This window comes from Nerophis ophidion, linkage group LG10 (assembly GCF_033978795.1).
Source record: "Nerophis ophidion isolate RoL-2023_Sa linkage group LG10, RoL_Noph_v1.0, whole genome shotgun sequence".
Classification (NCBI taxonomy): Eukaryota; Metazoa; Chordata; class Actinopteri; order Syngnathiformes; family Syngnathidae; genus Nerophis; species Nerophis ophidion.
The window spans coordinates 13,665,567-13,678,138 of NC_084620.1; the positions used below are offsets into that span (position 1 = coordinate 13,665,567).

The 12,572-nt window shown below is 40.6% G+C and overlaps 1 protein-coding gene across 1 annotated transcript in view; it reads right to left on the reverse strand.

Annotated features, from left to right (window-relative positions):
- sema4f (sema domain, immunoglobulin domain (Ig), transmembrane domain (TM) and short cytoplasmic domain, (semaphorin) 4F) overlaps nucleotides 1–12,572 on the reverse strand; it is an 83,597-nt gene that overhangs the window by 70,326 nt on the left and 699 nt on the right. The gene's annotated exons all lie outside the window — the stretch shown is intronic.

Below are 12,572 nucleotides of genomic sequence, written 5' to 3' on the forward strand. Positions count from 1 at the left end.
TCGGGGTGTGTGCTGCTGGAGTGGACCATTAGTATAACCCAGAAGCATATATCATTCAATAAAAACATAGCAACAATAGTCAAAACAGGAGAAAAAAAGAAACAGATTAAGTAGCAAAAGGAAATTTAGAATGTCGGCCGAATTCGGACTCTCATGCAAAATAGGAACGTGATGAAAGAGAATGCAGAATAGTACAGCGTACAAAAACCTCTTTACGCTGCATTTCTGCACTTCAAACTGATCAACAATAGCTTTATATAGAACAACAGCAACCTTCGTCTGGAACTGTATCGGCCGTGGAACGAAATGTCTTTTACTTCGGATTTGAAACTCCTATCAATCCACATAGCCTTTAGAATGAACTACGAGACATTCGAAAGTTTCCTTCCAAAAATTCCTTCTAAAAAAACTCTCTCCCACCAATTTTCTTTGCTTTGGACCTGCATTTGCTCCAATACATTCTTGGTAATAGCGTCATGTTCGTAGCGGAACACAAGATCATTACTTGAAGCTGTCTGCTATTTAACATCAGCATAGCCATTAGATATGTAATATTTGTAATATGTGCCAATATTATACTGGACATGAGGTACAACAGAGCTAGGCTGTTGACTTGTAAGGAGCCGCAGATGCCTTGGTTTGTGCGACGTCATTGGTCAACCGGAAAAGCAATACGTTTACCTGTGCTAAAAGGAAATAAGCGCCCTCCAGTGTACGGGAGGCACACGGCGTATAAACTATCACATTAGAGAGTGTGCATAGACACTGGGACTTCACATGTAGTTGTGAAAATACAAAAAAACTAACAATTTGAGAAATCAGACTAATTTAGTGCATGGAAAGTGCATAGTCACTGTGAATTCCCACCACTTGTTGTCAAAGCATCAAAGCACACTATCCTGGGTCAGTTCTCGACATGACCCCCTCTCATGAAAGGTGTCTCCAACCTCCTCCACTTTTCTTTCATCACAGCCATCTTGTGGTCCCTCCTTCTTCCTCCTCCTCTCCCTGTACCTAATTGTCACCACACACATTAATTAAAAGCGACCACAATAAAGCGTGCAGAGGGGGTGGTAAAATTGGAGTATGTGTGCACAGACGGCGGGATTTAATGAGAGTTTTGTCCACACATACACACACACACACATAGTAAAAGACCACTCGTGGTATTATCACAAAAATCTTATCTAGCGGCAGGCCATACGGTAGCACCAGACACAATAGGAAGTGCATGTAGAGGAAGTTTCCTTTCTTGGTTTCCTGTCAAAAAAACTTCTCTTAACCCCCATTACACACAAAAACACACAATTAAAAATGTTTTTGAATGTTATTAGTTTCATTCAGACGAACCATCACTCAGCATAGGAAAGAGTGTGTGTTCCCGTAATATTGTTTGAGTGTGTGAGAGTGTGTGTGTGTGTGTGTGTGTGTGTGCTTCACTGAGGTGCAAATGATCTTTATTTTCTTTAAAAACCGGTTGAGCCAAAGACAGTTGACGCCAACAGGTTAAACCTGATGGTGGGTAACAAAGAGAGAGTGGTAATATGTTCCATGGTACATGTTAAACAAAAGATAGAGGATTTCAAAAGCTATAAAAAATGCTGTGCTGGCATGTACAGAACATAGGGCACGAGAACTGCTTCGTTTTTTGAACACAGGGATCAACAGCCTTTTTTTTGTAAAAAAAAAATAAAAACCACCAAAAAATACTCATTTTTGTAACATTTATTTTAATTGCTTATTTCAACTGAAACAAAAGGAAATGCACCAGTTTTTGCCCGAATAGAAAAAATTGTTGGTACCCACAATTCACATTTTGGATGTAAAAAATCAACAACAAAAAATGTTGTTGATTTTCATCTTGTATTTCAGTCTGCATTTCTTTCTGGTTCAGTTTTTATTTTTGTATTTGAGCTCCTTTAAACACAAATAAGTTGTGTTTCATTAAATGACTGGCAACATTTGAATTGTACTTTATTTAAGATTAGATAACTAATCAAAATAAACGTTGACTAAGGGTACTCCGGCTTCCTCCCACCTCCAGAGACATGCACCTGGGGATAGGTTGATTGGCAACACTAAATTGTCCCTGGTGTGTGAATGTGAGTGTGAATGTTGTTTTTCTATCTGTGTTGGCTCTGTACACCGCCTTCCGCCGGAGTGCAGCTGAGCAACCCCACGACCCAGAGAGGGACAAGCGGTAGAAAATAGATGGCATGATGGAATAAAAACGAGATAAAAATGTTAATAAAAACACATGTTAATCATACTTCTTTTCGTCTTGTAGGTGGGTGAGAAATGTTTGGAATATATCCAATCATAGCTCTTAAACAGCGCATGAGAGAGGGGCTGGGAGTGAGTTACGAAGGAGAGCCAATCAGATGCTTTCCTTTGCGGGATAAGGAAGTTGGATTTCTCAGTGCCAAAGCAAAACTTTATGCATTTAACAGGTCCCGTATATTAGTATGTGCACATCAGGGAGAAAGAGAACAGGACTAAATTTACTGAAAGTTGAGTTGACTAAAATGCTGTGAAATATATAGTCAACTAAAACTAGACCAAAAATATATAAATTTAAATGACTAAAATATGGATCCAACTAAAAATATATTTTTTTAAAAGGCTACGACTAAAGCTAAATTGAAAACTGCTCTCAAAATGAACATTGGTTTAAATAGATGTGTAATATTTTTATATAAATACAATAAAAATAGGACTGATGCAAACTCCTCAGATAGGAGATTTCAAAAGCAGTCTCGCTAATGACTACAGCATACTGAATGCCATCCATCCATTTTTCTACCGCTTGGGATGACACAAAACAAAATGACACTATTTAAGATATTAACACAAAATGATAATCTTCACACACACAAGCAGACATGTTGAACAGATAACTTTGATCGTGGACCTTCTAATAAGTCTGCGCCAACTCTCAGAGGTCTGTCTCCTTCATGTATGAAACAAGGTCAACACCAAGCCGCCGCTGCCTCAGCATGACCTTTGACTTTGCCCTAAACCCGGGACACTGCTATGTTAGCTTCTGATGTAGAACGATTGATCAGCCCTCTTGTATTTTCATCAATAAAGACCTATTTATTGTCCCTGTACTGGGCAATATTCAAGTATGTTGGACAAGCGTTAAGTGACCTCTCTTTGTTATTCACCTTCAGTGGCAACATGATTGATGATGGCCCCACACAGCGGTTGCAAGTGCACAAAACACATTGAAAAAACAATCTCGATTCAGACTAACATGCAATCTTTTTTCCTAAATGACGACCTCTTCTCGCTCTTGGGTGCCTCACCAGCCAGGTCGAGGTGGCTTCGCTGTCCTGAGTTTACTCAAGGCTTGCTATCATTTTACGACTAAACAATTTCCCCAGATCACCGCAACCTAAATTTTGAGCAAGAAAATTGTGATTCACATTACTTGTAGTCAGAAGTAGAGAAGTCATCCTACAAGTGATGATGGCGAGTTCACCTATAATTCCATCATAACTCTCGTCAGGATGGTCTTGATTTGATTTATAATAAATAGAAAAAAGGCCAGGCTGCACATTGACTCAAGGTTAAATTGAAAAAGTGCTGGAAAGCTTGACGGCTTAAGTGTACCCGCCTGTGTCTAAATGCCCAAACTATTCTCTATGAATAATAATTTCTTTTCACTTATATCTGATAGGATTTCCATGCAACGGAGGGCTGGAAAGAGAGCGAGGCGATGGCTCGGAAAGAATTCCAATGAGCGGCTGATTAATGCTTGAGGTGCCATCTTCTGAAACTCTGGAAACATTTTAGGATGCCTAAGAAAAAGCAGCACAGGCCACACACTTGTTCTGTAACCCTGTACACTGTTTGTTTGTCTAATCTTGAACAGGTTTGTGCTGAAAACAAAGTTTCGTTGTACTTGTTGCGGTATAGCTCGGTTGGTAGAGCGGCCGTGCCAGCAACTGGAGGGTTGCAGGTTCGATCCCCGCTTCCGCCATCCTAGTCACTGCCGTTGTGTCTTTGGGCAAGACACTTTACCCACCTGCTCCCAGTGCCACCCACAATGGTTTAAATGTAACTTAGATATTGGGTTTCACTATGTAAAGCGCTTTGAGTCACTAGAGAAAAAGCGCTATATAAATATTATTCACTTCACTTCACTTCACAATGACAATAAAGACCTACCTACCACAAAAAGGGTGACACAGGGGAACTTGTTAATGTTGACGCCATCCTGCCTTACCACTCCGCGGACATGACAATATTGTATACTCTTATCTAACTGCGGTGGTAATTTTGTTGCACATTATATCAAGACCCCAATGACTAAAAGCCCAAATCTTTCTTCCCATGGCTAAAAAAACAAACATACATCAAAAGAATCCAGGTTAATAATGCCCTGCTTTTATTTTGAAGCTTATCTTGCAGGAAGTATGTTTTAATGCTGTGTACAGTAACAGGATAGCAGTAATATTGCTGTTACAATACTGCAACACAAGTCAACATTAACGTAGGCATTTTCCGTAAAAATTACCACTTTGGATCTCACATTTTATGTCGACAAAAGTGGTCCGCCATGTACTGTGAGTCAATGCTGACTTAAGAGGGCACTTTACAACAAAACACAAGCTAGACCAGTGTCTTATAACAAGGAAACATGTTTCAAATGTTCTAATCGTCCAAATGTGCTTTTCTTTTGAAAGAAGAGTAAAATATTTCAACAAGGGTCCACAACCCCCATGAGGTTTGTATAGGTACTGCAGGGAGGTCGTCAAATTTTTGGTTGACTAGACTTTTTTTAATATTATATAACCATCCATCCATCAATTTTCTACCGCTTTTTTATATTATTTATATACCCCCTGTTTTTTTTCCACAAATTAAAATGTTTTTAAACAAACGTTACCATTGAGCTAAGACATTGTGGTCTAGTTTAGCACATACGTAGTTTAGAAGAAGAAAAAATAACTTGTTTGTAAATAAAGATAAGGAATGAATATTCTTCTGTAGAAATGAATCATGTGCAAATTACACAAGAATGTAACATTTAGCAACGTGTGATATGAACTTATTACGTGCAAATTGAGATATGCCAAGCCTTTATTGCTTACAATTTTGATGATTATGGCTTACAGTTTATGAAAACTTTTAATTGAAAATCTCAGAAATTGTAAAGTTTCAAAAACTGTGAGCCAAGATGATCAAAAGTATAACAAATTAAGGCTTGGCATCTCTCACATTGTATGTAATGAATTTATATCACAGATTAGTGTCATATTTGAACTCAATTGTTGACATGCATGGAGTTTTACACCATGTTCTAATCTTTTGAGTTGCACCTGCATAATATAATGACTCTTCTCTAACAACAATTGAACATTCACCTACTGAAAATGCAAACTTAATTACTGCTCGATGACATTTGTCTAGCGGCAGACGTGCACTGGGGCTGCCCGCCTCGGACCCAGTCAGAATCTCTCTCTCATCATCTAAAGGAAAAGACATTCATTTCAATTCAGCATATAATAATGTTATTATGATAGGACGTGTTAGCGCCTGTTGTATTCAGGTGATGTGCTAGCATTACTGCTGCTGGGATTAGATAAGAGCGGTTAAAAACGCGACATTCATTTAAAGTTATTACATGCTGCATGTTCAAATGTTTCAGCATATCGCTCCGATGTCCTCCTCTCGATGAACGAGCAGCCTCATAATTTTTACAAGTAGCGCTGTTGCTACTTAAAAGAATTATATCAACTACTTGTTGTTTTTAACAGTATGTGATAATGCCTTTTCTATATTAATACATATTTTGTTTGTTTTATGCACTGTATGTGATTGTATGTCTACTTGGACGTTGGAGTCTGCAATAGAGCTTAAAAATAAAGCTTGATTGTTGCCATCTTTTCTGACGTCACTACGCATGTAGCGTAATGACGTCATCCCCACCCTAAAGAATCGATATGAGAACAGTTTGAAAAAATGGCAAGCAATTCCAAGGAATTGATACACTGGGAACAGGTTCTAAAATCATTGTTTTTTTCGATTCCTATCCCTACTTACAGGTGACTAACCACAGATAGGATATGGGTATATACTTGATTAATGCCATAATTTGTTGTGATTAATCACATGAGGGTCAGCATGGTGGAACATGGGTTAGTGCGTGTGCCTCACACTACGTAGTTCCTGTGTTCGATCCTGGGCTCGGGATTTTTCTGTGTGGAGTTGCATGTTCTCCCCGTGACTGCGTGAGTTCCCTCCGAGCACTCTGGTTTCATCTCACTTTCAAAGACATGCATCTGGGCATGATTGGCAACACTAAATTGGCCCTAGTGTGTGAATGTGAGTGTGAATGTTGTCTGTCTATCCATGTTGGCCCTGTGATGAGGTGCCGACTTGTCCAGGGTGTACCCTGCCTTCTGCCCGAATGCAGCTCCGATAGGCTCCAACCCCAAGAGGGACAAGGAGTAGATAATGGATGGATGGATGGATGAATAATCACATGACTTAACTTGTGAAATTTGACAGTCCCAAATTAAACAATAGCTTTTTTGACTGGCAAAATTTATTTTTCGATATTTTGCACTACGGGATGCACAACTTATCAAAACACTGGGATTCGATGAGTTGGTTGACATAGAAAGGTTGTCAACATTAGCCCATCCATGACATTTTCATGAATGGCTGAGAAACGAGCTAGTCGGGTGGACGGAAAATAATTCCACAGTCTAGGTAACGAGGCCAGTTTAGTTAATCAATCATTTGAAATGCACAAGAGGGTGCTGAGCCTCTAAATATCTCAATCATTAAAATATATCGTGTGTGTGTGTGCGTGTGTGTGTGTGTGCGTGGGTGCGTGCGTTTGTGTGTCTGTGTGTGGCCTTTGACGTTTGACTCTGGTTGACCTTCACTTTGACGAGCTCACAGAAGGGATTAATGTCAGAGCTGCACAGGAGGTGCATTATGGGTAAAAAGTATAAAAGGAGTGTTTTCATGTTTACCGTTTAATTTTTGTGTCCACAGCCTATATAGGCAGCAAACACGGTAGGTCTGAATTAGTTGGACCCTCTGCTTCCAAACAGTAAACTTGTTTCGCCATTGCAAAAAAAAAGTCCAATACTTTATGTTTATAAACACTGTCCTATTCCTGAGGCGACGGAAGATAGGAGAAAAGTCAAGCACATCAGAGCAAACTAAAACAGTGCCTTTCCCATGATAGCACTCAACAACACTAGCCTCTTTCAGCAACATGATGGGAAAGTAATGGGAGGAGTGTAGGAGAAGAATGGCAGTGCAAAGGAGAACGGGATGCAAAGATGAAAAAGTGCTCTCTTGTCTTGGCGTATAAGCGCGTCTTTTTTATTCTAACAATGCGGCGGGAAACCAAACAGATAATCCACTGTAGGTCCACGTGTTGTCACCGGCTCTCTCCACTGTGAAAGCATGTCACATTGAGGATTTAGCACAGCATAACTGGACAAAACACCTGACGACAGCCTCAAATCCTCTTGTGGCTGCGAAGAAACCCCAGCAGCTTTTCTGTTTTTATCTCCTGCAAGTAGTAGAAGACAGGCGCTGAAAGGCCTGTCGCTCTCAGTGGGACTGCATCCACTTTTTTTTCATAAGGAAACACCATCCACACCCACACAAAACACATAGTTCCCCTCGAGCCAAGTGAAAATATTGGCACTGAAGCGCGCTGTAACAATAAATGTTCGCGACTCGAATAGCTCGCTAAGATCCACTTGACTACAAACACGGTGTGGCTGCACCTTTCTGCAAAAAATATTATTCATGAGTTTTTTGCTTATAATTGATATTGCCATTCTCTCTGGGGTGTATTTTTTACACCATGTTTAGGGCCATGCGCTCTTCTTTTAAAATACATTTTCCTGTTTTTGAACCATTTTTATCATCATCCAATTGTTTTAACTTCTCATTGTCTTGTTCTGCTTTGAAGGGTAACTGCACTTTTTTGGGAATTTTTCACAATCATTTTGAGAGACAAGAACAAGTAAGTGTCTTTATTTTTTTTAGGATTTTAAAGATGATTAAAAAATGCTTGAAGAGTCACCGTCTAAAAACACTTTAAAATCCTCCATAAATGTTTTATATACACACTGCAAGTCTATATATAATGTAGTAAAAGACACGTTCATAACAATATGTAAAGTTAAAGTAAAGTACCACTGATAGTCTGACACACACTAGGTGTTGTGAAATGACCCTCTGCATTTCACCCATCCCCTTGTTCCAACCCCTGGGAGGTGAGGGAAGCAGTGATCAGCAGCGGTGGCCATGCTCGGGAATCATTTTTGGTGGTTTAACCCTCAATTCCAACCCTTGGTAATGGGTCCCATTTTTTATAATCTTTGGTATGACTCGGAATGTCCTATGTTCGATATTTACGGTATTTTGGTCATTTTAATAATTTCCGGAGCCGATTTTTTCTGACCATTGATTTCTGTTTCCATAGCAGCGTACTTCCAACCTCTGGCAAAAACGGTGTGTTCCAATTCCGGGGAGAAACGCGAGTGTTTTCTAATCATGGCAGACTGTGTAACAGACAACGAAGACGACTATTTTTGGTCGAATGAGGATTCACAACTTATTCTTTTTTAAGCTAAATATACGGAGGAGGAACTGTTGCTTTTAGAAGCCAGCATGAATAAAGGGTGAAACTTTGGAGTGGACGGAAGCCGAGAGTGTGAGGTGAAAGTGACTCGAAGCTGCAAAATGTGGAACGTGAAGCCTAACTATTTTGACATAAATGGAGTGCTTACCCCAAAAACGGAAATAAACGCCCCGGGTGAGCTGGATCAAATTGTCCATCGAGTGAGTAAAATCATTGATGGATTGATGAAAATAAAGACAATTTAGTCTCAATGCAGCTGAGATAGGTTCCAGCACTCCCCGCGAGCCCGAAAGGGACAAGTGGTAGAAAATGGATGGATGGATGGATAGTGAATCCGAGAGCAAGATTACCATTATCCCGACGGGAGTGTCCCTGAGTAAAATCGCAGCATTTGTTTTTGATGCAGCTCCTCAATTACTTCTTAAATCTAGAAAATGGATTGCATTCTAGTTTGAATTTGGGCAGCCCTAAAATGTAAAAAAACATAACTAGGGGATGAACAGTTGAAATAGTGGCATTAAAGCAACACAATACCCACTAATCATATGTTCCAGTAGCTCAGCTGTAAATGGAGCCATGCACTTATGAGCCAGGACCCCGACCCACCCCCGTCCGCCTCCACATGGTGCCAATACCCTAACGAGTTTCATGTGAGAAGCATTACAAAGGGCTGCCCAACTCGTGGAACCCACTCGACATCTAGTCACAACACATGCACACATTGGTGTTCAAAGACAGGGTTTGCTATATTAAGGCCACGCATTATAAAACTCACACATTTGACCACTCCCTCATATAACCTGGACTCACTTTGATGAGCAAAGGAATTATTTTCAGATTTTAACGGTGTTTCTCTATGATGCTATGCACGGTGCAAAAGGCATAAACATCTAAAACTTTTTTTGTACAAATCTAGGACACTGTCTCCAACACAGACCACAGTTGCGTAATAACACAAATGCTCACTCAGACAACATACACTCACAGAGCACACAGACTTATGGCAGCCTTTCAAAAAATGTGCTTCAACATCTATACTATAGCGTAAAAGAATTCCAAAGGGTTAGTGCTCAGTGCACAGCGCAGCATTAGAGCAGAGCCCATTAGGGGAGTCGTGTAGTCCCGCAGACACAAACGGTGACGCAACATCCACATCTTTTCCTCCTCACCGCCTCGGGGAGTAAATACCATCACATGGTGGAGACCTTCCTCTTTGTCCAACAAACTTGTGATGAATGTTTTGTGTTATTATGGAGGTCTCCTCTCTCTCTAACTGTCCTTCGCTTTGCAGAAAACAGGAAGCCTGGCTAATCTGTGCCGCTGACCCCGTGGGTCAGAACACAAAGACTGAGCTTGTTAGAGAGCAGGGCTCCTTTTGCAGTCGCACTTGGCTCTCGATGGCTTAGGAGAAACCGCTTATGTTGACGGCCCAAAACATCAAGTCCCGGTTCCCACTAGATATCAGTGTTGACTTACCTTTCACCAACTCCCTCTGCAACCAAACGGCCTGTAATGCTTTGATTGACTAATGACAAGTTCGTTTTTTTTCTGTTGGACTATGATGTCATATTTTATTGACGGTTTTAGTTTTATTTTCAAAATAGTGCCTCTTTCCTCTTTCACAGAAAGTACACCCAAAAAAATACTATTAGCTCTAATTTTTCAGAGTTTGTAAAAAATTACATATATATATATATATATATATATATATATATATATATATATATATATATATTTCTTTTTTTTTTAAATAATTATCTAATCACTGCATTATCTACAGTTTAACAATACTATACATTGTATCGTTACTGTCTATATCTTTTTCGATCCGCCCACCGCTGTTTAAATTCAAGAGCTATCTTGATGGTAAGCTATGCTTTTTTGGATCCTCCTACAGCCGACCTGGGCAAAACACGTCCCGTTAAGGTTTTTCATCCATACAAAATATCCATCCATTTTCTACCGCTTGTCCCTTTTGGGGTCGCTGGAGCCTATCTCAGCTGCATTCGGGCAGTAGGCGGGGTACACCCTGGACAAGTCGCCACCTCATCACAGGGCCCATACAAATAGTAAATAATTATTTGAGACATTTAACATCAAAACTGTATCCGCCATCATGATGTGCAGTGGTGTTAAATTACTGTAAGTCTTGGACTTTAGAAAGTATTTCAATCGTTGGAATATGTGCTTTTGAGTGGTATGCGGGTTATTACGGTAATCTATGACACAGTTGCTCCAGGCAGACGAGGCTCTCTGCAGTGTGGGCGGGGTTAGTTTCTAGATCGTTCTGTGTGCAGTTTGCACACAGACAGACAATTTAAAACACACTCCCCGTGACTACGTGGGTTCCCTCCGGGTATTCCGGCTTCCTCCCACCTCCAAAGACATGCACCTGGGGATAGATTGATTGGCAACACTAAAATTGGCCCTTGTGTCTGAATGTGAGTGTGAATGTTGTCCGTCTATCTGTGTTGGCCCTGCGATGACGTAGCGACTTGTCCAGGGTGTACCCCTTCCTCCGTCCGAATGCAGGTGAGATAGGCTCCAGCAACCCCAATGGCCTAATAATGCGTACTAATGTACTGTATACTGAATTCTTATGTGTGTGCACTGACAGGACCGCACTTCTAACGGTTTCCTATAATTCACCTTTATTATTGCTACGACTTCCTTATATTAAGCTTTCATATCATTTAATCTGAGCAGCACGGTGGAACAGGGATTAGTGCGTTTGCCTCACAATACGGAAGTCCTCGATTCGATCCTGGGCTCGGAATCTTTCAGTGTGGAGTTTGCATGATCTCTCCATGACTGTGTGGCTTCGCTCCGGGTACTCCGGCTTCCTCCCACTTCCAAAGACATGCACCTGGGGATAGGTTGATTGGCAAGACAAAAATTTGCCATAGTGTGTGAATGTGAGTGTGAATGTTGTCCGTCTATCTGTGTTGGCCCTGCAATGAGACGGTGACTAGTCCAGGGAGTAACCCACCTTCCGCCAGTGTGCAGCTGACCCCGTAAGGGAGAAGCGGTATAAATTTTCGATGGATGGACGGATCACTTAGTTCTTTTTGTAATGCCCTGTCACTTACTTGCATGCCTTTTTTTTCCCACTGTATCCTTATTTTGTCAAGCTGGTGGAATCGTGAATTGATCTTGGAGATAAATAAAGCATCCATCCATCCAACCATCCTTTGCAAAATAAGGCAGGAGGAATACTATTACAAACACTTTCAAAAGGCTGCAGTACAACCGCCCCACAGCAACAAACACGTTGTTTAGTTGGGTGCATTATTATCTTAGAGAAAAACAGGTGCGCACATGTACCTAATGTTGTGTCGAGTTAGTCTACTAAAAAGATGTGCATATATATATATATATATATATATATATATATATATATATATATATATATATATATATATATATATATATATATATATATATATATATATATATATATATATATACACGGCGTGGCGCAGTGGGAGAATGGTCGTGCGCAACCCGAGGGTCCCTGGTTCAATCCCCACCTAGTACCAACCTCGTCACGTCCGTTGTGTCCTGAGCAAGACACTTCACCCTTGCTCTTGTTGAGTGCTAGTTAGCGCCTTGCATGGCAGCTCCCACCATCAGTGTGTGAATGTGCGCTTTGAGTACCTTGAAGGTAGAAAAGCGCTATACAAGTACAACCCATCCATCCATTTCCTACCGCTTATTCCCTTTGGCGTCGTGGGGGGCGCTGGTGCCTATCTCAGCTACAATCGGCTGGAAGGCGGCGTACACCCTGGACAAGTCGCCACCTCATCGCAGGGCCAACACAGATAGACAGACAACATTCACACTCACACACTAGGGCCAATTTAGTGTTGCCAATCAACCTATCCCATATATATATATATATATATATATATATATATATATATATATATATATAGTCATGGTTCCA